General features: G+C 38.3%; 1 long non-coding RNA gene and 1 pseudogene across 1 annotated transcript; both read left to right on the top strand.

Moving 5' to 3' along the window:
- Nucleotides 1–20,659: 20,659 nt before the first annotated feature.
- Nucleotides 20,660–24,537, top strand: LOC129619420 (uncharacterized). The gene is made up of 3 exons (XR_008697875.1): nt 20,660–20,761; nt 23,817–23,963; nt 24,451–24,537. It is a non-coding gene; the product is annotated as an uncharacterized LOC129619420 (long non-coding RNA).
- LOC129620283 (uncharacterized) lies at nt 21,017–21,109 on the top strand (annotated as a pseudogene).
- Nucleotides 24,538–25,203: the final 666 nt, after the last annotated feature.

Genomic DNA, 25,203 nt, shown 5'->3' with positions numbered 1-25,203 from the left:
TTTTTTTCTTAAACTAAATGACCAAAGAGTCTGTAACATTTAGAAAACTAAGTAATTACTTTCATGGTATTAGAGTGGGTTTTGATTGATTTGATTTGTTTTTATCCTTCCAAGAGAAATCCTTTTGCTTAACGAAAATCCTTTAAATGTCACCTGAATTTTCACAAACAAGACAACAGCCACCCCTGACTTTTCAACTTTTAAACTGAATGAACACTTGTAGGTCTTACTTGACCTCTCAGCCACTTTTGACATGGTGACTATTTCCTCTACCTTGAAATTATTTCCTCCATCATCTTCCAAGATTCTTCTATCTTGGATTTATTCTTCTATGGTACTCTTTCTTAGCTTTCCTTAAGCTATATTGTCCTCCTCTTCCCTGTAAATACAGTTTTTACCCAAATTTCCTTCATTTATACACTTCTGATTCCTATTAACCCTTTGTTATGAAACATCTTAATCAATCTTGTGATTTCAACTACCATCTGTTCAGCAATGAGTTTCAAATCTATATTTGTCTCTCAGATCTCTATCCTAAGCTCCAACCCATATATCCATATGTTTATTATACATCATTCATCTCTAAAGCAATAGATCCCCAGTTGAACTTACCATTTTCCCTTATATACCCATTCTGTCAAAACCCTCTGATGTGGATCATTACCTAACTATTAGGATGAGCCAGAAACTGAGCAATCAACTTTAACCATTCTATCATTTCCATCCAGTATTTAATTTTTCATCCTGTCCTAATGATCTAACCTTCTTAATAGCTCTTTCACCAACCCCATTCTCTCAGTTCCTACCACTGCTACTTTAGCTCAGACACTCATCACCTCTTCCTTGCAATCAATCCCCAACAGCCTCTTAACAAGTCTCCCAAGTTTATTCTGAAACTCTTCTATTCCCATTTCATACTGATCCAAAGTTGTTATTCTTAACTGAGCAACTAAAAGCTTATATAAATGTTAGGGAAGGAGTAGGGTGAAAGAAGAGACTCTTCTTTAATTAAACAAATTATATTACTGATAAAGTAATTTGGAAAATTTTACTGGAGAGTAATAAATTTTATGTTGAACTTAAGATCTTTTAAAGAAAACCACATTATTTCTATGTATATTGAAAAAGGGTGTGTATTTTAAAAAGAAAGAAGGGAAAAAACTATATTGCATAAGATTCTTTAGTGGGTCCATATTATCTTTAGAATAAAGAGCCATTTGTTTAGCATGTTTTATAAGGCTCTCGATGATCTGGCTCCTGTTGATCTCCCCCAGCTTCTCATCAGTGATCACTAAACATAATACTGCACAGAGCTACAGGTGATAAAAGGTTATTTTATGTCCTCATATCTTTGCACATGATATTTTCTCTATTTAAAATACTCATCCTATAGGCATGCACACACATACACACATATTTCCTTCTGGCTAGTATCTTCTTTTCTTCAAGAAACCCATCAAGTAAAACTACCTTTAGAACATCTTTGACAACAAAATAAATTATTTCCAGTATTAAAAAAAAAATGCCTCTCTCTGCTCTTATCTTTAAATATTGTGTGAATTCCTCTGTTATATTACTCATCACACTATAATAAAATGCTTGCTTTTTTATCTATATTGCCTTCTACACAGTGAGCTTCTTGAGAACAAAGATTACATTTTTCATCCCTATATCCCCAATATCTAACCTACTATTTAATAAGTGTTTTCTGAAACCACTGAGACTTTTTTAGTGTTCTGGTAACAAGAAACAGTAAACAAATACCTTAACAGATTTGTTTTGAATAATTCATATTTGCAATCCTTTAGCTTATAATGTAATACTTAATATTAAGAGAATAATCACTATATGACTAATTGCATTCTACATATTATGTAACAGAGAAACTGAAGTCTAAAATACTCGATGAAAGTCATTAAAGATAAAATAAGACATAAAATTCCATATTTTTTAATTCTGAAAAAGTAAAAGCTAGCCAGTTAGTCAAATAAATTAGGTTTAGTTCATTTGGTGATTTTCTCTTTAATTGGCTTTAAAACTCAAATTTATAAGCCTATTAACAAAAGAAGACAAATTGCTTCTACTAGACAGAACATAAGGAAATTCGGCGACTGCAAACTAGCCTGAATAAATTGTATTGCAAATCATTTTTGGAGAAAAGTAGCCCAATTAAGGAAGATAAACTTGCTATTATTAGCTAAAATGATCCATTAATGTCTTTATTATTATGTGTATTAATTATTATGCAACCAACTAGTTAGACAGGTCAGCTCTGATTTGTTCCAATTGAACATACAATTAACAGTTGAACATAAACTGAACAGAAAATTAACAGTTAAATTTGAGGAATCACAATAATGATGTATTCCTGACCACTGTGAAAGTATGTTTAAAACATCTGACTGCCTGCCAAAGTTGTTTATCATCTTAAGCTAAATAATTGCACAGGGAGTTGAAGAAATGAAAACAGCATTTGTTTACAGCTCACCTGGCCTGTTACACAATTACTGTATACACAGTGTGTGATCAGAATCCAGGTTAAGACAACAGCTTTACTGCCACCAACACAATCAGAGAAAAGAGTCATCTCCAAGGTCTCACAATGCTCCCTGGCCATGGCCAAGACCTGGACATTCAGGCCACTGGTACCCAAGATGCTATAAATCAGGGGACAGAGCATAGCACCTTTCCTGTATCATTCAAGATCAACTCTGCTAACCTTCTGTGGTATCCCTGACTTATTTCCTTCATTGTCTAACCCTCTAGTTATCCACTTGAATTATTCATTCTTCCATTCACTTATTCTTTCACAAAAAAATATATTAAGTTCTCACCTTGCACAGGCTCTGTGTATCATTCACAGTACATGGAGGATTCAAGATGAGGTTCCTGCCTTTATGTAAGATTTTATATTCTATCTGAGGAAACAAGCATTACTCACTTAAATACATATAATTCTTAACAAGCATCATAAGGAAAAAATATATAGGATAATGAAGATATGAAGAAGTGACAGAAGGATCTCTTTTAATTCCTCTTAGTCTTTCTTCTCTGCTCAGAAATTGTCTAGTAGCTGTCCACTGACCAAAGCTTTCACTCCTGAAACACGAAGATGTCTGAGAAATATTTTCAAGTGGCAGGGATATTCCTCAGATGTATCTAAATTTTTTTAATATTTTAAGTACATGCCTTTAAATTTCATATATATTTTCAGGTTGTGCAATTTCTTGGAGTAATAATTATCATAAGCTTATTATCTATTTTGTAAATGTAAGAAAGAGATCTTTTGGTCAGTGACTGGCCTTATAAGGAGCTTTTGGGCCTAGTCCAAATGCCAAAGTTTTGATGGAGTTGTCCAGAAATTAAGGTAAATGTGAAAAGTTAGCTAAGACTCCTTTTCATTAGAGTTGACAGGAGAGAAAAGAAAAATAGTTTTTAAAAAATCTCATGGCTATCCTGTAGGATAATAATGAAGATATCTTGTGAGAGACACTTCATTACTATGCATTAAAAATGGCCCAGCACTCACACTATCACACTTCTATGCCAAGGTAAGATTCAGACATACCAGGATGGTATTTAAAGCATCAGAAACTGTAAATCAATATCCACTGTTAAAAAACCTGAGTCTGACTGGTTTTGCATATGCAACAAATTCTGTAAAAACTATTAATTTGACAACTTTCAGTTCCACCTATTCAGAGTTGTGTTACATAAACTGTCAACCATAGTCAGGTTGAAGAGAGGATGGATATACTCAGGGGAACCTATCTTATCAGTCTGCCCCGCATCATCTGTTTTAAAGAAAGGAGCTGACAAAGTCAAGGACAAAGTAAGGAAAGCTGCAGAGTTTACGAATCTCTCAGGTTAGGGTTTTACTGCTTAAGTACAGATGCATCCTTGGCTTTAAGATCCCCCTTTCACTAACACAAACTCCACTCCACCTTTCCTAGCACCAAGGAATGATTTTACCACTGAGGGCAAAGATCAATAACATGTTCTAATTTGGGACACAAAGAATTTTCCTGGGGGACCAAAGATTATGGTATTACTTCCAGGTAACAGGGCTTTTTCCAATTTTTTGAAAAATTCAGACATGAGAATACTGCTTCATAGGAAAGTAGGAAAGGCAAAGAAAACCAGAGCAGCCCTTAGTCAAAAAGATCTTAGAGGTCAGGCATCCCCTCTCAAGTGGCACAAGTTTTTGGAGCTTTTGTCATGCCTGCCTCTGCCCAACCCTGTCTGACCTACTTGACTTTGAGCCAGTTCAAGTCTTTCAGATCGAACGACCTCCATAGTGCCTCCCCAGGACCTTGACTAGGCTGACTGCAGCTTCCCAGTAGCCTGCAACAGGCCTGACCAGCTCATTAGCCAGAACTGGGACACTGCGGGCTGATCCAATGCTCCCTCCTGACTCGTGCGGCTTCTCACCTACCAGAAGATGTCACAGCCATGGGCACAAGCTACTTCTGGCTTTGAAAATCACAAACACATACACAGTCCCTGCTTTTTGCAGAGCCTTACCCTGGGCATTCATACTTTATACTCTTTTGGATCAGCTCAAAACTTCTCCTGAAGGAGCTCCCAGTTTGTGTTTTGTACTTATTCTTCTTTCTGCCAAGGATACTTCTCTGCTGTGTCTCACCACATTACATCATTTTTATTTATTTATATTTCCCAACTCAGGGTGAAGGTTTTCTACCTATTTAGATATCCTAAAAATTATTAATTACCTATGTACATCCTGTTTAACACAATGGTAGGTACCACAATAGCATCACTTGTTCGCTCAAAGAGTTTTGAGACTGTTACTTATGAGAGTTAATATTGTGGTTTGGAGATGACAATGATAAAAATGCAATATATTTAGCAGATACAGCTTACTAAACCACATTCAAAATTGGAGAGTACCATACTAACCAGTGTAAAGTGTTACTTCCCTGCATGAGTGGCTATTTGCAAATATAGCTGATTTACAATGTGGCAAACAAGAAAATGGGATGACATATGACAGTAGAGATGCTGCAAGAATTGCCATGCAGGCACTATACTGCTGTTCTCAAGTACTACCTACCATAAATTCTCACAAGATAAACTGTATACCAGAGGAAGCAATGAACCATTTTCTTTATGCTTCTTCCATTCTGCCAGAACTCTAAAACTAAAATAGGGGAAGTGAAAAAGAGCCTCTACTTTGAAATCAGAGTGGAGAGCACCAAAGAGCACATCTGTGACTGGTTCAAACTTTGGATGGCCTTACGTGACCTTGGACAGGGCTTCTCAGGTGGTGCGAGTGGGAAAGAACCCCCCTGCCAATGCAGGAGATGCAAGAGATGCAGGTTCAGTCTCTGGGTCAGGAAGATCCCCTGGAGGAGGGCATGGCAATTCACTCCAGTACTCTTGCCTAGAGAATTCCATGGACAGAGGAACATGGTAGGTTACAGTACATAGGGTCTCAAAGAGTCTGACATAGCTGAAGCAACTTAGCATTCACGCACACATGTGACCTTGGATAAGACTGAATCTCAAAATTCTCGGTTGCTTTCTGCTTTTATTTTTATTTTTTAAGGAAGAAATACCTTCTCTATTAATGTGAGGATATTATAAAACTGTCATGTGTCACTAAAAATGAAATATATATGTGATAAAACTACATAATTTGACATGTGATATATAAAAAATTCATTTGAAATAATGTCATAAAAGAAATACAGTGGATGCATATATGTGGTTACTAGATACGCACAGCACAAGTTTGCCACCACTCCATTTCCTGATATTATGAGCTTCCTAATTATGCCTAAGAGAAGTTCCTTCAGTGTTTACTATAAAGCTGCCTTGGTGGTGCCGAATTCTCTTAGCACTTGCTTGTCTATAAAGCTTTTGATTTCTCTATCAAATCTGAATGAGAGCCTTGCTGAGGAGAGTATTCTTAGTTGTAAGCTTTTTGCTTTCGTTACTTTAATCATGCCACTCCCTTACAGCCTGCAGAGTCTCTACTGAATAATCAGCTGATAACTTTAAAGATATTCCCTTGTATGTTATTTGTTGCTTTTAATATTCTTCTTTGTATTTAAATTTTAAACCTCCAGTTCTTATATTCTAATTAACATGTAAGGAATGAAATAAAAATTCATCCAAATATTTAAGATATAAGAAGAAACTTCAAGAGAATTATCTTTCCAAACACTCCCCAAGTACATGCCTATGCATACAACTTTCAAAGAGCACATAATTTAACTCTCCTCTGACTTTATTGAAACTGTAATCAAAAGTTTTGGGAACAGAACTTTGCGGTGTATATCTTAGCTTTGCAACTAAGTGGGTCTTTTTTTACCTTGAACAAAGTATTTAAACTTTTTGAATCTCCATACCTCCATCTGTAGGATGGAGCTAATAATACCTCCTTGACAGATTTGCCAGCTTCCAACAGTGAAATGTTAACTCTTGTCTAAAAGAGAAGGTACTCAATAAAACTTCCCAGTTTCTCGCCTAGCATCCATGCTTCCCACTTTGTTAAAACCAAGCAAGAGAAAGGAAAACAACAAAGTGTATTATATACATTTTTCCTTTTCACCCAAAACTACCTCATGAAAATTCTGCAAAGTATCTTGATATAGCTCTAATACATTTTTATAACTGCATTATATGCAGCTAGCATAGTTCAACCATTAGAATGGATATTCATTTTCCTCCCAATTTTTTTTTTGCTTAATTAAACATCCTTATATATGCATACTTTAACTCTCTGGTTTAAATAACCAGAATGGGATTGATAGATCAAAGGGTATGTGAGGTATTTTTCCTTTTTTATTATAATAACTGTCCTAACCCCCAAAAATCAGTAATTCATATATCGACTAGCAATTTTTGAAAATACAGTTTTCTTTATATCACTCTAAGCAGTAGGAAGATTTCAGTCTCTTTTATTTTGGCTGATATAATTAGGCCATAATGACATCTTATTGTTAATTTAGTTTGCATTTCCCTGACTTTTAGTGAGTCTCATCATTTCATTTTTCTTTGTTGACCTTTAAGATTTGCTGTCCTATGAATTGCCTATTCATGTCCTTTGTCCAGTTTTTCAATTAGAAACATAGCCTCAATGATTTTTTTTTAGAGATATTTAGTATTTCATTATTTAGAAAAGAAATAGAGTCCATTTGTGTTTTTGGTAAAGGAACTTTTAAAGCTTAATGTAGTCTTTTCTGGCTTGTTTAAAAAGTTTTGTTAGAAATTCATAAATTTACTCTCTTTAAGTTTGTTTTATAATAAATCATGTATTAAATTCTGATGGCAGATTTCCTGATATTGAATCATCATCCATTCCTAAAATAAAATCTTTATCATAGTGTATTAATTATTTGATCAGTTGTAAGATTCTTTTTCTAATATTGAATTCATTTTTCAACATATATGTTAAAATTTCAAATTGATCTAGAATATTTTCTCTACCTAAGGGATATAAAAATGTAATACTTATGATCATTTACATGTATATTTCTGTGTGTATTACATTTTTATATCCCTTAGGTAGAGAAAATATTCTAGATCAATTTGAATACACATACACTGTTTTTTTCAAAACAACTTTTTCCCCTACCAAATCTATTCGAAATTAAAAATGGCATACTAAAGTTTCATTGTAAATGTAAATTCTAATAGATTTTATTTTCTAATAGATTTTAGCTTATATATTGAGTTGTATGTTTGGTACACAAAAGTTTATAATCAGCATATCTCCTTCATAATAGAAATTTTGTTATTATATAATCACTCTTTATCCCGATTAGTCATTATCTTTGAATTTCAACTTCTCTAATATAATTAATGTTATTCATGCTATATTTTATTTAGATTTACCTTGTTTCCCTCTGCTCATATATTTTCTATAATGTGTTTCCTGTAATGTCAGTATATGGCTGTGCTTTTTTTACTTCAATTTGATGATCTCTTTTTTTGTAAAGGGAGATTTCAATTAACATTTAATGTAATGACAGATATAACATTTCATTCCTTATGTTACATCAGTTCTGCGACAGTGCTTATTTTAAAACAGGAATTTGTTCCAACATGACTGATATATTAGGGAAAAATTTGGACATAAAATAGATTTTATGCTACTAAGCAACCTAGATAGCATATTGAAAAGCAGAGACATTGCCAACAAAGGTCCATCTAGTCAAGGCTATGGCTTTTCCAGTCATCATGTATGGATGTGAGAGTTGGACTGTGAAGAAAGCTGAGCGCCGAAGAATTGATGCTTTTGAACTGTGGTGTTGGAGAAGACTCTTGAGAGTCCCTTGGACTGCAAGGAGATCCAACCAGTCCATCCTAAAGGAGATTAGCCCTGGGATTTCTTTGGAAGGAATGATGCTCAAGTTGAAACTCCAGTACTTTGGCCACCTCATGCGAAGAGTTGACTCATTGGAAAAGACTCTGATGCTGGGAGGCATTGGGGACAGGAGGAGAAGGGGACGACAGAGGATGAGATGGCTGGATGGCATCACTGACAACGGACGTGAGTTCGAGTGAACTCCGGGAGTTGGTGATGGACAGGGAGGCCTGGCTTGCTGCGATTCATGGGGTCACAAAGAGTTGGACACGACTGAGCGACCGAACTGAACTGAACTGAAGCCCTCATGTCGCAGTTACTGAGCCTGTATGCTCTAGAGCCCACACACAGCAAATAGAGAAGCCCACGTGCCGCAATGAAGAGCCCACGTGCCACAAGGAACACTGGAAGCAGCTAAATAAATAAATAAATTTTGTCTGCTTATGAATTATTCATAAATATTTTCAAAAATCCTAAGTAAAGGCAGACTACTGTACTGGCTGAACGAGCCATATAACTAACACACAAACACACCATGCTAACAACTGGGACATATGTTGGCTACCTCAGTCCACAGTATGTATTATCCTACATGGTTCTGACTTTCTATTCTTTTGAATTAAGAACTTCTCCACATTAAAAAATACTCTTTTAACATTCCAAAGATGGCTAAGCAGCCACGTTCAAAAACCTGTAAGTAGAGTCTATAAAAGAAAAGGTTTAAATATTGTAGAAAATCTCAAAATCAAGTTTTCTGAAGGAAATAAGGGAAAACATGTGTCTCCCAAGCAAGAAGCATAAGGGAATCCACATTGTGGATCATCAGAGACAATTTAGCAAAAATAAAGTCTATGCTGGGAATGGCTTCAAATGCTGTGAAAATAAAATATAAACAAAGTCTAAAGAAATAGAAAAAACTGAAAGATTGTTGAGTATATGAATTAAAGACCAAATAGCATAACAATTGAGAACAACCTTTCTCACAAACAGAAAGTACAATTTATATACTAAGACTTCATTCACTAAACACTGCAGCTCGTAGTGGTTTGTACCTATTGTGGTGGGGCGGTGGGGGTGGAGGGGTGGTAAATTAAAGGAAGTAAAACTAAGGACTTCCCTGGTGGTACAGTGGATAAGAATCTGCCTGCCAATGCAAGGGACACAGGTTCGATCCCTGGTCTGGGAAGATCCTACACGCTGCAGAGCAACTAAGCCCATGTGCCACAACTCCTGAAGCCTGTGCTCCTCGGGCCTGTGCTCCACAACAAGACAAGCCACTGCAACGAGAAGCCCACACACTGAAACTAGAGAGTAGCCCCAGCTCTCCACAACTCGAGAAAAGCCCAAGCAGCAATGAAGACCCACTGTAACCAAAAATAAATAAATAATTTTTTTAAAGAAAGGAAGTAAAGATGAGAAAGGAAGATTGAATAAGAGCATCTCTGTCAAGAGAAGGCTTGCCATCTAATTTTTAATAGTAGAGAGGTAAGAAAGATATGTATCTGATTAAGAGCCTCATTAATGTAACTATTAAAAGTGGGAAAATATAGAATATACCAATTAATGTAAATAAATAATGAAATGAATCATAAGCCTCTAGCCAGTTGAAATAAGGAAAAGAGAAAAGAAGGAAAGAAAATGTAAAATGCAGTCAATTCTTTAACTCAACATATTAATTTCTAAAAATGACTGTCTTTTGCAAAATCATGCAATTGAAAGGCTTGTAGAAAAACTGGAGTTGGACGTATGACACTGAAAAATTTTGTCAGTGACACATTAATAAAAAGATTGTAACCTAATAAAAATGGGAGGGCAATTTTCTCTCTTTTATATGCCCACAGATAAAACTATTTAAATGCTTTTACTTTTCTTCCTCTTATCCACTGTAAACTCTCAGGTTTTGCTCAAACAGTGTACTTAGGTAGTAGGCAAATATTCAGTCTTCATATATCCCTTTATTTTCAAGACTCCATAATTAACACTACATTAACAGTCCAAGCAGTAGGATATTATCATCCACAGAGATTTAGCTCCAAATCCTTTTCTCCTCTCTATGTCAGGGTGTCTATTCTATTTTACTTGTGGTTTGAATATGTTGCTTTCTCAGTTCTTTTCTTCTAATGCAGCATATACTCTACCATTTGCATAATCATAAATATCTTTCCTACATTCTGAAATATGAGTATCTTTTGTGAGCATGTTAAGATTCCTGGCTTGAAGACTTTCTCCTTTCAAGATGTTACTCCACTCTCTTCTATATTACCTTTTATAGATGAGAAATCCATTGACAGATTTCTCTTTCCTTGTAAGAATATTTTTTGGATAAAAGTTTATGAGGATCTTTTAAAAAACATTCTACCATGAAATCCTTAGGTGTATGTATTTTCTCCTCAATTCTACTTGAACATCATTAAATTCTCTTGAGTCTCTCTTCATCTCTAGGAAGTTTTTTATTGTTGGTTTAATCATTTATCTGTTCTTTTTTCTCCTTCCAGAACTCCATTTTTTCACATATTAGTCACCTTCCAAAGTCCTAAAATTTCCATAAATCTATTTTTATAATGTGTGCATTGAGATATTTCTTTCCTTTGATCTTTCAAGCCACTAATTTTCAGGTCAACATATTCATTAAGGTTATACTTAAGGCATAAGTATAAACTCAGTTGCTTAACACAATTGCAGTGTATTTCTTTTTTATTTTATTTATTTATGGTTATGCTGGCTCTTCGTTGCTGCGTGGGCTTTTCTCTAGTTGCAGCAACCTGCAGCTACTCTGTAGTGGTAGTGTTCGGGCTTCTCATTGCAGTGGCTTCTCTTGTGAGGCACAGGCTCTAGGGTGCTCGGGCTTCAGTAACTGCAGCTCCCAGGTTCCTGAGCACAGGTTCAGTAGTTGTGGCGCTCAGGCTTAGCTGCTCCACGGCATATAGGATCTTTCCAGATCAGGGATCGAACCTGTGTCTCCTGCATTGGCAGGCAGATTCTTTACCACTGAGCCGTGACAGAAGCACTGTAGTATATTTTTTGATCCCATAAACTAAGTGGTAAAAGTTAGGGGGAGTCTGCTCTGCTCAATCAAGCTTGTTCGGCAGAAACTTGTTATCTTCAACATAAGGTTTCCCAAGTCACCTTAGACATCTCCATTCAGCCAGCAAATGGGGAGAGAATAGACATCACCACTAGAAGTCTGTCAGTTCTGGAGCTGGTGCACATCACTTCTAGTCACACTCCATTAGCAAGAGCTCTATTAGTGAGGGTATTCATTAGGGCGAAAAGGGGTGGGGAATGTAATCCACCTACGTGGCCAGGACAAAGAAGTGCCAGGTTGTGTGGAACACATCACAGTCTCCGTTACCTTCAATTCTTCTGGTAAATTCTTCAATTAGAAAATCTTTTTTCTTTTTTGAAGGGAAACAATAGATTTTATTTTTGTTTGTTTCTTTGTTTTAGCTTCAAAAGACTTCTTGAAAAGTATCTGAATCTCCTTAGAACCCTAGATTTCAGTTCAAATTATTATCTATCTCATCCAGAAGTTCAATTCTGCCTGACTTGTGTCTTGTTTGTTCTGACCCATCTTCCTCTCTAGTTGCTGGACTCCTTTACATGTTTTTGGCTTTGTTTCTTTTTTCCTGCTCAGTGGCACTTAAAGCATAGTACCAAAGTGGTGAAAGTGATACATATATTGGAGGCGCAACAGCAGTATAGGAAGTCTTGCACCTGTCATTCTCTACCAGACTTGGGTACATGAAAGACATCTGAGAATGGTCCAATTCTCTTTTGTTTTATGATTTCCTCTTTGGAAAATGTTATTTCCCCTTTGGAAACTAATGGAAACAACGCCTACAAATATGGTGATCTTCCACTGGGTTTCCACTAATTCTAAAGGGCCAAGATCTCTACAGATTATGGTGATTAACAATGTAGCCCAAGGCTCCTTTTAGTGGTGCTGGGCCACTTAGCCCATCAGAGTGGGAGAAATGAAGGCTTCATTTCCACCCAGCCATTCCAGCAGCCATTTGAGTCAGGAAAGACAGTTTGGATGGAGTAGGTAGGTAGTGAAAAGTAAGAATACCCAATTTAGTTTACCATCTTCCTAGAATCTCATGTTTTTAATCTTTGCACATTAACTTAGAGAGACATTTTTTTACCCAACAGCAAAAATGCAGTGTCAGTCTTTTAAACTCTACCTGCTTATTCCTGTGAAGAAATATTATATGAACAAATGCAAAACACAAAGATTCTATGATATGTTACAAGAAATATAGTTGCATCCACCCCAAAGATATATAGTAACATAAACTCAATTACTGATGAATCAAGATCGTATTATATACACCTTGGTAAACAGCCATGATTCCAATGTAATTATCGTTAACTCTATAAACAGAATTAGGCCTTTTTTTTCTTTTTTGTAAGTAACAAAATCTTCTAAACTTTCATTTTTTACCATCAATATTTTAAAATAGACAAAACAAAGTTTAGAATAAAATGCTTAATTTATCACAAATTTTAAAAGTTTGTCAATTCAAATTAATAAGATTTTATTCTGAAGACAAAATATAAAATAAGATTCTATATAACAATAATATTCATGTGTCCTTATATTGGAATTTAGTAATCAGTACTTCCTAGATCTATTTGTACTTATTATTTTCTAGAATAATCATGAATAATAAAGGCATTTTCTATTCTCTATGATTTTAACAATCACTTATTATAATTAAAATGGCTTGAAAATATCTTATTTGCCCTGGAATGAAGAAAAAAACTTAGAACTAAAAGAGCTATTATTTTGACTTGAACAACAATTACCCTTTTGCTCCCATCACGACTCTCTTACTTTCAATCCGTGGTTTGGTAATTTGAAAAAAAAGAAGAGACAGGTAATGAAAAGAATTATATGAAACTACCTCTTCTTACCACCATTTCAAAACTTCAGTTTTAGAGGCCTAGTGACTGCAGTATTTATTATTCAACAAACTTGTAATTTCTAACAATGAAGCCAAATTTTATAACAATCAGGCCATTTGTTTTTCCCAGGAAACTTGCCATAATAGAATTACCTTTCAAATTGCATACTGTTATTATGGAGTAGTATTAAAACACTCCTACTGTGAGCATTAATTTGCACAAACCACCACTGTACTTGCTACTCATGGAAATACAAATAACAAAATACACTTTTGAAAACTACATTTGAATTTGAAAATATGACCAATATCACTTGTTATCCCAAACAAAAGGAATTGGCTGTGGTAACTGGGTAAAAATATGACTGCTTACATCCAATATGTTTTCCAATTAGAGGATTTCATGTGCAAAAAAAAAAAAAACCAAAACCTAGTTAGTTATAATTATGAGGGTGTTTTTTGTGAGCCACTCTCCACATTTCTCCTTTGCATTCGTGCGTGCTCAGTCACGTCTAACTCTCTGTGACCCCAGGCATTGTACTGTGCCAGGCTCCTCTGTCCATGGTATTTTCCAGGCAAGAATACTGGAGTGGGTTGCCATACCCTTCTCCAGGGGATCTTCTCAAGCCAGGGATGGAGCCTGCCTCTCCTGTATCTCCTACATTGGCAGGCGGATTCTTTACCACTGAGCCACCTGGGAAGGCAAGATATCTTTGAGGGGTTCTTTAAACCAGCCCCATCTGAAAATGGAAAACAATGTGAAGGATGTCAACTGGGAGGAATTTAGAATGAAGCTTAAGAGTACACAGTTTCCATTCTCTTTCCATAGCTAATTCAGTTTCCATTTCAAACAACTGAGGCTGAGCAGTTTCCTTGCATGCCAGAAAGAAAAAGAAATGTGGTTGTTATTCTCCAGCAAAGTCTGCACACAAGCCGGGGAGTAAAAGGAAATTTCACAGGGATGTTAATTCTGCTACTAACTGTTCTGCTATCCACTTTCCAGGTAAACAATGAATTGCTAAGAACATGTGAGGCAGAGGTAACAGCTTACGTAAAGGCAAAGAAACATGGAATCATCTGGATAATTGATGGAAGAGTAGGCTATACTGAGTGGGTGCCGTGTAGGAGGAAAAGGTACCAGGACATGAAACTGGAAAATCAGGGGCCAAATTACTTAGTTCATCTTCACAAAACATCCTGCATATTTAACTTCATATGCTTTTAGGATGTGAAATAAGGAAAAGCATAGAGGAAAAGCCTCATGCACATAAAAAAAATGGCTTCCAGTTCAATGGAGATAACAAAAAACTTGATTAAGAAAAAAGACAGACTCAAGACATATTTAGGGGAAGAATCAAAAGGACTTTGTGTCTGATGAATGGGACGTGGCAGGAAAGATAAAAGGAATAGGCTAGGATGAAAAGAGAAGTATAAAATGATTTTCAGTCTTCTCATTTGGAGACTGGGTAACTAGGAGGAGGAATGCAAGAACAGAAATGTATTTGAGAATGGGTAGGATGAATTAAGGAAATTAATTTTAAACTCTTTGAGCTCTTGGATATAGGACATTCACCTCAACACTAGCAAGTCTTATAATTCACATTCTGGGGACCTCCCTGGTGGTCCAGTGGTTAAGATTGCCTTCCAATGTAGCAGATGTGGGTTTGATTTCTGGTCAGGAAGCTAAGATCCCACACGCATCGCTGCCAAAAAAACAAAACATAAAACAGATGAAAATACTGTAACAAATTCAATAAAGACTTTAAAAATGGTCTACATTAAACAAAATTTTTGTAATAAAATAAAAATAAAAAAAAATTCACATTCTGGGTGATTACAATTTGCTCAGTCATGGTGAAATACACCATGGTGGAGCAGGGATAGAACATCTTTGAAAGTGGCCAGTGAGTTGTACTTGGAGATCTGCCTGAAGGACCAAGAGGAAAGCAATACCTGCCTTTCTATCAAAAAATCCCACTCAAAATGCAGATTGGTTCAATCACTATGAAATTCCTCAAAAAGTAAAGAAGTTCCTCAAAAAAACTAAAAACAGAGTTGACATGTGATCCCACAGTCCCACTCCTGGGATATATCCAGACAAGACTATAAAACAACAAGATATGATACATGCACCCCTATGTTCACAGCAGCGCTATTTATAATAGCCAAGACCGGAAACAAGGTAAGCGTCTGTTGACAGATGAATGGATAAAGACGATGTGGTACATATACACAATGGAATATTACTCAACCATAAAAAGAATAATATAATGCCATTTGCAGCAACACGGATGGATGTAGAGATTATCATACTAAGTGAAATAAATCAGAAAGAGAAATACAAACGTCATATGCTATCACTTACATGTGGAATCTCAAACATAATACAAATGAACTTATCTAGCAAATAGAAACAGGCTCAGAACAGACTTGTGGTTTTCAAGGGGGAGGGGGCCTAGGGAAATGGAAGGATTGGGAGTTTGGGATCAGCAGCTGCAAACTATTATACACAGAATGGATAAATAACAAGGTCCTACTATATAGCACAGGGAAGTATATGCAATATACTGTGATAAACCATAATGAAAAAGAATATATATGTATAACGGAAACACTTTGCTGAACAACAGAAATTAACAAGATATTGTTAGTATCAATTATGCAGTGTGCTTCAAGTCACTTCAGTTCTGTCCAACTCTTTGCAATTCCATGGACTGTAGCCTGCCAGGCTCCTCTCTCCATGAGATTCTCCAGGCAAGAACCCTGGAGTGGTATGCTCCCCTCCAGGGGATCTTTCCAACCCAGGGATGGAACCTGCATGTCTTAGGTCTCCCGCAATGGCAGGCAGGGTTCTTTACCACTAGCGCCACCTGGGAAGCCAGTACCAACAAAAATCCCACCAGTCAGCTAGTACCCAGGATACCATCAGTGGAGTCCCCAAACAAGCAGAACTGTCTGTATATGAAGGCACGGTCCTTCCTTAAATACTCGGTTGAGGACACTGACAAGGGCGAGGTGTCCGCTCGCCAAGAGCTCAAGTACTGAGGCTCTAAACCCAGCTAATAAACATGAATGGGACCTGACCAAGGCTGGAAGGATGCAGGGTTTGGGTCCACCAGCACCCGCCCCATCACCCTCCCCAACATCACCAAGGACGCGCAGTACCTCAAGGGGAACAGAGCAGCATGGCGGTTGGTCTCCAGGAGCCACCGAGCAGGACCACTAGACAAGGAGCACATGAAGGGCTCTGCGCCTCGACCCAGGGGGTGGGGCACTGCGCGGATCCAGCCGGAGCGTCCGCACGCCCCACGCTGTCTCTACAGCACGTTGGCCTCCTGCCCCGCCCGCGGAGCCCAGCTCCTTGTGGAAGTCCGTGTCTGCCCCAACCGCCAGGTGGCACCTGAAGGGTCCTAAACAGGAAGCAGGGCCACGTAGTAGAAGAGGCGCGGTGGCCAGCACGCCCGTTTGTCGTGAAGGCCCCGTGGGTGAGTCCTTCCACTTCACCACCGACCTGAGGTTCACACCTGTGGCCCGGCCGCGCATGGGTATCTGACCCAGGGCGACCCTGCAGGCAGACAGCTGGCCCAGGTAAGTCTCGGCGGAAACACCCAAGCACAAAGACCTGAAAGAAGGCGTCCCAGCCTCAGATAATTTCCAAAATGGGTTATAAGCAGCCTTCCAGTTCCTCTTCCCTGGCGCCCTAGTCCAGCGAGCCAACCGACCGCAGCCAGGAGCTCTCGCGTCTTCCTCGCCACGTCTCGCCAGACTGTCCAGACCCATGTTGTCCCACCTGACAGATTTCAGGGCCCACTCCTGCCATCACTCCATGTGAGTGATGCCTTTTCACTCGATTCTTTTTCTTTCCATATCTGTTTCAAGATTTCAGAGCAACACAAATGCCCTCGCAGCAGGTACTTATTTATCTGTCTGGTGGAAATGGCTTTAGCAGTGAGACCCAACACTTTTTCATTTTTTTCAGAGGGAAACTCAAATGCCCCAAATATTTTAAATTAATGCATTAAGAGGTTTACCGAGTACATTTTTTTTTCTTCTTCTTCTCAATTTTAGCGGGCTAGAATCAGGCTCCATCCATTGTTTCTGTCCATTCTGTTTGTGGTATCTCCTACTCAAACTTCTTTCAAGTTAGTCAATAACACTTTAATTCTGATAATAGAAAAGCAGCCCTCCTAGAAAATACATCTAGCTATCACTGTCAGACAAAAGACTTAAAAAAAAAAAAAAAAAGAAAACAAAGGAAAAGGCATTCCTCACTTTCTCTGTCCACTGTAGATTCCCATGCAATCTACAAGAGTGAAACTGCTTTCTTTAATGTATGCCTTGAGTGATATTCTAGGTGAGAAAACTGGTAGATTCTTTATACCCAGCCTACCAGCAATATTTAAGAATGTGGCTTTTTCTGACTACACCCCTCCAGTTAACACTATCTGCCACTTTGTGTGGCACTCTCTTGCCTTGTAAATACTAACCTCTGCTGCTATTCCAACATATGCAAAATTGTGATGATTGAAGCTGAGGTTCAGAATGTTTTGAAAAGTTTAGATAAGAAATCAGTTATAATAAACTCTCCTTTCACAATGGTTCTATGAAATCATGACCCTTTGACCAAGGCAGGTCGTTTACTCTCTGTCTGTGGAAACTTTAATAATTGTGATATGTGCAGCACCACTCTCTCCTTCAAGTCATGAAAACTCTCCTTTCCTCCTGTGGCTTGCCTGTCTCCCATTCTACAGTTAGTGGTTGGGTACTATAGGACTAGAAATGTGTTTTAGTTTACTATGGTGGCCAAGACAAAGTACCAAAGACTAGATGGCTTAAACAGTAGAAATTTATTTTATCACAGTTTCAAAGGCTAGAAGTCCAGGATCAAAGTGTCAATAAGGTTGATTTCTTCTGAGGTCTTATTCTCTGGCTTGTAGGTGGCCATCTTCTCCCTATACCTTTATATGGTCTTCCTCTCTGTACACATCTACATCTCAATTTCCTCTTATAAAGAAACATGGCCATTTTGGATTAAGGCCCACCCTAATGACCTCATTTTAATTTTGTTGTTGTTCAGTAACTAAGTCATGTCTGACTCTTTATGACCCCATGGACTGCAGCATGCCAGTCTCCTCTGTCCTTCACTATGTCCTGGAGTTTGTTCAGATTCATATCCATTGAGTCAGTGATGCTATCTAACCATCGGATCCTTCTCCTTTTGCCTTCAGTGTTTTCCAGCATCAGGGTCTTTTCCAATGAATTAGCTCTTTGCATCAGATGGCAAAAGAACTGGAGCTTCAATTTCAGTATCAGTCCTTCCAGTGAACATTCAGGGTTGATTTCCTTTAGGGCTGATTGGTTTGATCTCCTTGCAGTCCAAGGAATTCTCCAGAGTCTTCTCCAGCACTGAGATTCAAAAGCATCAATCCTTCGGTGCTTAGCCTTCTTTATGATCCAACTCTCACATCCATACATGACTACTGGAAAAACCATAGCTTTAAATATATGCACGTTTGTTGGCAAAGTGGTGTCTCTGCTTTTTAATGTACTGTCTAGGTTTGTCATAGCTTTCTTTCCAAGGAGCAAGTGTCTTTTAATTTCATGACTGCAGTCACGATTTGCAGTCATTTAAATACATCCTTGAAGAACAATTCCAAGAATACAGTAACATTCTGAGTTACTGGGGGTTAGCACTTCAGTATATGAATCTGGGGAAAACACAACTTGGCCCATAACTGGATGAACCAAAGTTGACCAATCAGTATATCACATATGCCTAAATAGAGAGGTTGGCCCCATTTGAAGACCTTTTCAAGCAAGATTAAGCAGTGTCTTTTTGAAGATTGGTAAGAATGTGGAAAAAAGATCATATTCTACTGTCTCAGATCCAGAGTTCCAAGAATGATACAGATTTGGAGTTTACCTTTAAGGTTACAAAGATTCTTTTTTTTTTTTTTTTTTTGCTAGGTAGAGAAACCTGTTAAGCATCAACATGAGGAAAACAGACATGAGAGAGAGATGGGGAGAAAGAGAACTATCCCTTTCTGATATTATAATATGCACATATATCCAGCATGTCTAAACTAGGGAGCTTCTGTAATTTATAAGGCCATATGTTTTTCTTTTACTACTTAGCTTGGATTTGACACTTTCAATTGAAGTGTCATTTTCACTTCATTTTCAATTGAAAAAGCCCAACTAACTAACCATGGAGAAATAGATACGTTTGGTAACATAGGTTAGGTAGACCCATGGTTTATACTGCTGCAAATATGAATCAATCATAGATTACCAAGCATTGTTAACAGTCACTGTGTGTACATGCGTGCTAAGTCACCTCGGTTGTTTCCAACTTTTTGCAACCCTATGGGCTGTAGCCCTCCAGGCTCCTCTGTCCATGGGATTCTCCAGGCAAGAATCTTCCTGACCCAGGGATCAAACCCCATCTCTTGTGTCTCCTAGCATTGGGAAGTGAGATCTTTACCACTAGCACCACCTGGGAAGCTCTAACAGTTAGTGCTCCTCCACAATTACTCCTGAGTCCTAGCAGAAGCATCTCACTCAGATACCTGGATGGGTTTCAAGTTTCTTCAGCAGTTGTGGCCTGGGATTTCTTTATTACTGAAATGCTTGTGGACTTACATTCGTGTTGATCAGTTCAGAAAGTTAGATGATCACACAAGATAATCAAAACATGCACCTTTTAACCATTTAATTTGTTTCATAAATTAGTCTCTTTATTTTATGTAGGTCTCTCACCATGTATAGGCTTTCGGTGACTGATTTCCTTTTCATATTCTTGACCTCTCAGCTTCTCGCCCGTGCCTCCCTCCTCAAGTCCAGCCATTTGTTTCGTTTGTTTTTCAAACTATACTGTATATCTCTGGGGTAACTACATGAAGTCAGTGAGTTCTTTATGTTCCAAAGGTACCTTCATCACCCTAGAGTGGATAATATCACAAAACAATAACAAACCCTTGCCTGAATTTAATCTTCTGCCTGGCTTATATTTAACATGGTTCAATTTGTCTATCTCTCCTTCAAGTCTCCATCTACTCATTTTTTAAACGTGTTCTCTAAGGACATAGGACTCTTCATACTGGCTATCCACCAGTAATAGCTTTGGCATCTCTAAACCCATCTCGGAGAAGGCAATGGCACCCCACTCCAGTACTCTTGCCTGGAAAATCCCATAGATGGAGGAGCTGGTAGACTGCAGTCCATGGGGTCGCTGAGGGTCAGACACGACCAAGCGACTTCACTTTAACTTTTCACTTTCATGCATTGGAGAAGGAAATGGCAACCCACTCCAGTGTTCTTGCCTGGAGAATCCCAGGGACGGCAGAGCCTGGTGGGCTGCCGTCTATGGGGTCGCACAGAGTCGGACACGACTGAAGTGACAGCAGCAAACCCATCTAGCAATTCTTTGAAGAGTTTACACTGCTCCTCCTTTCTCATATCTGCTCAGATTTTCTGTAACTGTTTGGTGTCCCTCCCGTAAGTATGATTGGAGTGAAAGGTAAGTAAATGGATTCCAAAACCGTTCTTGCCTAGAAGCTGGGAATTGAGATGAATGATGTTAGTCATGCAGCCCAGTACTAAATCTGCTTAAACTTCATCCAGCATCTAATCCAAATTAGAATGGGATCTTCAATCACATATCAAAAGAAGTTAAAAGTTTCAAAATTTACAATTTGAGCCTTGAGGCATTTCATTAGATTAACAGATGGTATGCTACATATTGGGCAATACAGGAGCTAAAAATGGGATTGGCAAGACTACACTCACAGGGATCATTTCTACAGTTTGTTACTAAAGAACTTTTCTTGCACATGTAGAGCAGTGATAATCACTGATAAACCAGTGATCTAGTAAGTTAGAAAAAATGGTGAAGGGGACTGGCTATTATGGATGTTTTGTGTTTTGTTTTAGAGGAATTCTTTGTCTGCAAGATCCAGAACCTTTAAAATAATATAAAAAATTCTGGAATTTACTAGAATAGTTTAAAATTTTTTCAAGTGTAAACAGTACAGTAAGCTTGCTGATTGATTGAAATCAGGTGGTATTTATGTTGCTGTCTTTTATGACCCTATGAACTCTTTGTGACCCCATGGACTGTGGCCCACCAGGCTTCTCTGTCCATGGGATTCTCCAGACATGAATACTGAAGTGGGTTGCCATGCCCTCCTCCAGAGGATCTTCCTGACCCAGGGTTGGAACCCACATCGCTTATGTCTCCTGTATTGGTGGGGAGTTCTTTACCACTGTTTTTCCTAGCACTGCCTAGTAAACTTACTCACTGATTGCAATCAGGTGGTAGGTGTGTTATATTAGTATCTATGTTTTTTGAATGTCTGAAATACTTCATGATGAACTATAGTAAAGCATTTTTAAACATGCCAACCTTGGACCCAACCAAGTACCAAGGTGTTTCATTTTGAAAAACTGTGGTTCCCTTTTCCCTCCCTAATTTGGAAACTGAGAAATAGATACAGAAATCAGATAATAATTATAACATCATCTTTATCATTTGTGAAGCAGCTTGGGTAATGTTGCTTTAGGTCTCGAGTCAAGTGCCTTGCTGACCCTGACCTCAAAACTGAGGCACTCACCCAAGCCCTGGCATGGTGGGCACCTGCAGAAGCAGAGCCCTCCCTCGTGACAGCACTGGACTGAAGTGTATCTTCTCCACAGGCAGGAAGATGTGAAAATATAGGAACAAGTGGCTAAAATGAGTAGAAGGAGCCTGAGAGAGCTTCCTTGAGTACTTGAAATGTTCTATTTCTTGATCTGTACTGATTTTATAAATATTTAAAAATGAGAACATCTATCAAGCTATCAAATCTATTAAGATTTAAGGAGTTCTCCATATATGTTAGTCTATTAGGACTGACACCTCAGAATACCACAGACTGGGTGGCTTCAACAACTGAATCTATTTTTTTTTTTTTCAGTTTTGGAGGCCAGAAGTCCAAAATCAAGGTGCCAGCAATGTTCTCCTAAGGCCTCTCTTTTTAGCTTGCAGATGGCCATCTTCCTCCTGTTTCCTTATATGTTTTCATTTTTTCTATGCATACCCATGCTGGTATCTCTTTATCTTCTTATATAAAGAGGGCAGTCATACTGGAAAAGGATTCCACCCTTAGGACTTCATTTAACTTTAATTGCCTTTTTGAAAAGCACTGTCTCCAAATACAGTCACATTGGGGATTAAGGTATGATTGTGAGGGGTGGGGGGCACCATTCAAGCCATAGCACCCTATATCTGGTATACTTCAATGAGAAAGTTAAAAAGAAAAGCTGAAGCAAATTCCGTAAAAAGGGAACACTTCAATGTAAACAAAGAGGCAGAATTCACTGTGTGAATTTAAGACATCTCAAACTTTTCAGGAAAAATTTTTATAATGGAAGCAGGTGTGAAGGGAGAGATGGGAGGCAGATGGGGGTGAGTGACAGGAAGGAGGTAAGAGATAAACAGATGTGGAAAGGGAAGAGAAGGGGGAGAGAAAGGGAACGATGGAAAGGGGGAAGACAGAGAAAGGAGAGGAAAAGGAGAAAAAGAGAGGAAAAGAATGAATAAATATGACTCTATAAGAGTCAAATATATGGCTTGATGGTTAAATAAATGAACTCTAGAAGCTGACTGTCTGGGCTTATGTCTCAATACAATCACTGAAGAACTATGTGACCATGGAGAAATCACTAATTTGTTGCATGAAGTAAAGAATATACCTACCTCATGTGATAATGGAGAAGGCAATGGCACCCCACTCCAGTACTCTCGCCTGGAAAATCCCATGGATGGAGGAGCCTGGTAGGCTGCAGTCCATGGGGTCGCTAAGAGTCAGACACGACTGAGTGACTTCACTTTCACTTTTCACTTTAATACATTGGAGAAGGAAATGGCAACCCACTCCAGTATTCTTGCCTGGAGAATCCCAGGGATGGGGGAGCCTGGTGGGCTGCTGTCTATGGGGTCGCACAGAGTTGGACATGACTAAAGTGACTTAGCAGCAGCATGTGATAATATACAGAATTAAAAGAAGTGATCCATGTGCAGCTTGGCATATGTTTAAGCAAGTACTGTATAAACATCTACTATTCTCAGTCAAGTTTAAGACTTCCATCTGGGATCCAATGTATAAACAATAAATGAGGACCCACCTCCCTCTATGAAGACCCAAGGATGGTGCACAGCTTGGGAAATAGACCATTCCCTTTTTCACTCCCATGCTTGTGCCTTCTGCTTGGGCCTAGGTTTGAATAATCACAGCCAGCTCTGAACATAGAACTAGACAGATTGTTCCACTGAACTGTGCTGAGGTGGCTGGAATGTACACTATAGTTCTCGTGTGATTTTATTTACGTCTGATCTTTCCCAGCATAAATCTGATTTCCCATCTAGGAAGTGCTGATATCCTACCTTTCTATGATAAAGCTAAATGAGAAATCTGCAGTTCTCAAATGTAATTTTTTCGACATGGGTTATCTTGCTAAGTTTTTTTTTTTTTTTTTTACATTGAAACAACCAAACAAAACAACACCTCAGCAAAGGCCTTTTTATTCCCCTCTAGTTCACTGTGATACAGGTTGATAGAGCACAACAGCCCAGAGGAGAATCCTTTCTGAAAGATGAAAATGCTAGCGTTTTGTTCATTTCCTACCTTGGCACTTCCGGAGGCTACAACACCATGCTCTAAGTGGGAGCTGGAAAACTGCAGGTAATGTTTACTGTGTCTGTTTATTAAAAGGTGTTAACAAGTAATTGCATGGCATCACCCACTTAGACACATCTGCAATGGTATTTTTACCCTGAGTCTGAGGAATGTTTCCTTGGCATAGATTTTTAAGAGCTTTTAGAAAGAATATGATTCTATAGCAGATGCCAAATTTGTGGCTTCATCCAGTGCAATTCAGATGGCAGACAGGATGTGGTTGAGCAGTTATGGGGGTTGCAGTGAGTCAGCTTTGGAGACAAATGTTTCCATGGTGACCTTCCCCATTCATTCAGTATGAGGCCTCCTCACACCCATGAGAATTAATGACATGACATTAACACTGATAATCATAATGAAGAGAGCTGTCTGACAGTGGGGCAACCCAACCCTGACATTAGTGAGGAAATAAGATAGAGGAATTTAGCCAGAGTGTAGAGGAATAAAATATTGAACTACAGCGAAAGGAAATCCATTTCTTTTTCTTTTATAGAATAGTTTTCCTGCCAGAATGGACCCTGCTGCTGACAGGCTTCTATAGTCTCCCCTCTGAGAATTCTTTTAGTACTACAACCAAGTGGGGGTGGAAATAAATAACCCAAAGAAGTGATTCACTGAAGGTCAGAAGAAACAGGATGAGAGAATATAGAAGGGGCACAGACTTAAACTCCACTCGGTCGTCGCAGTTTGTTTGTTTGCTTGTTTAAATACTTTAAAATGTTCCTTAGGAGGTCCTTTTAGGAAAAAAATCTTTCTCCTGAAAAACTTACCTTTTTCTATAGCTTTGCAAAACTTTTGTTCCTTTCAGGGGAAAAGTGCTTTTCACATTGAGCTAATAGCACTTTATTTCTGTGTGCAGAGATGTGGGGCGTTGTACAAACAAAGAACGTGGAACACTGGGAGTCTACCCTCTACCTCAGATGCCAGCCTGAGTAGAATTACAGACACAAGTTTTTCAGAGCAGGATGTAGATTTTCACAGGCTCCTAGAGGACCAGGCCTGGGGACTGACTCAGTCATTTGCATGGTTATTTCCTTTATCAAATTTTAAGATTCCATAGAGCAAAAACTTCATCTTACTCATCTTTGGCATCATAAGCCCCACTCCCAATGCGCACGCACACATGCAAATAGACACAAATACTTGTGCACACACAAACATTAATCTAGCATCCTTCTTTATGTACCACACACCACATTACTACATATCTATTCATGAGTGGATTTGATTAGCCCATAAAACCTCG

Source organism: Bubalus kerabau, chromosome 9 (genome assembly GCF_029407905.1).
Source record: "Bubalus kerabau isolate K-KA32 ecotype Philippines breed swamp buffalo chromosome 9, PCC_UOA_SB_1v2, whole genome shotgun sequence".
Lineage (NCBI taxonomy): Eukaryota > Metazoa > Chordata > Mammalia > Artiodactyla > Bovidae > Bubalus > Bubalus kerabau.
Note: the sequence above shows the minus strand (reverse complement) of the source record. Positions and strands in the feature narration are given on the sequence as shown.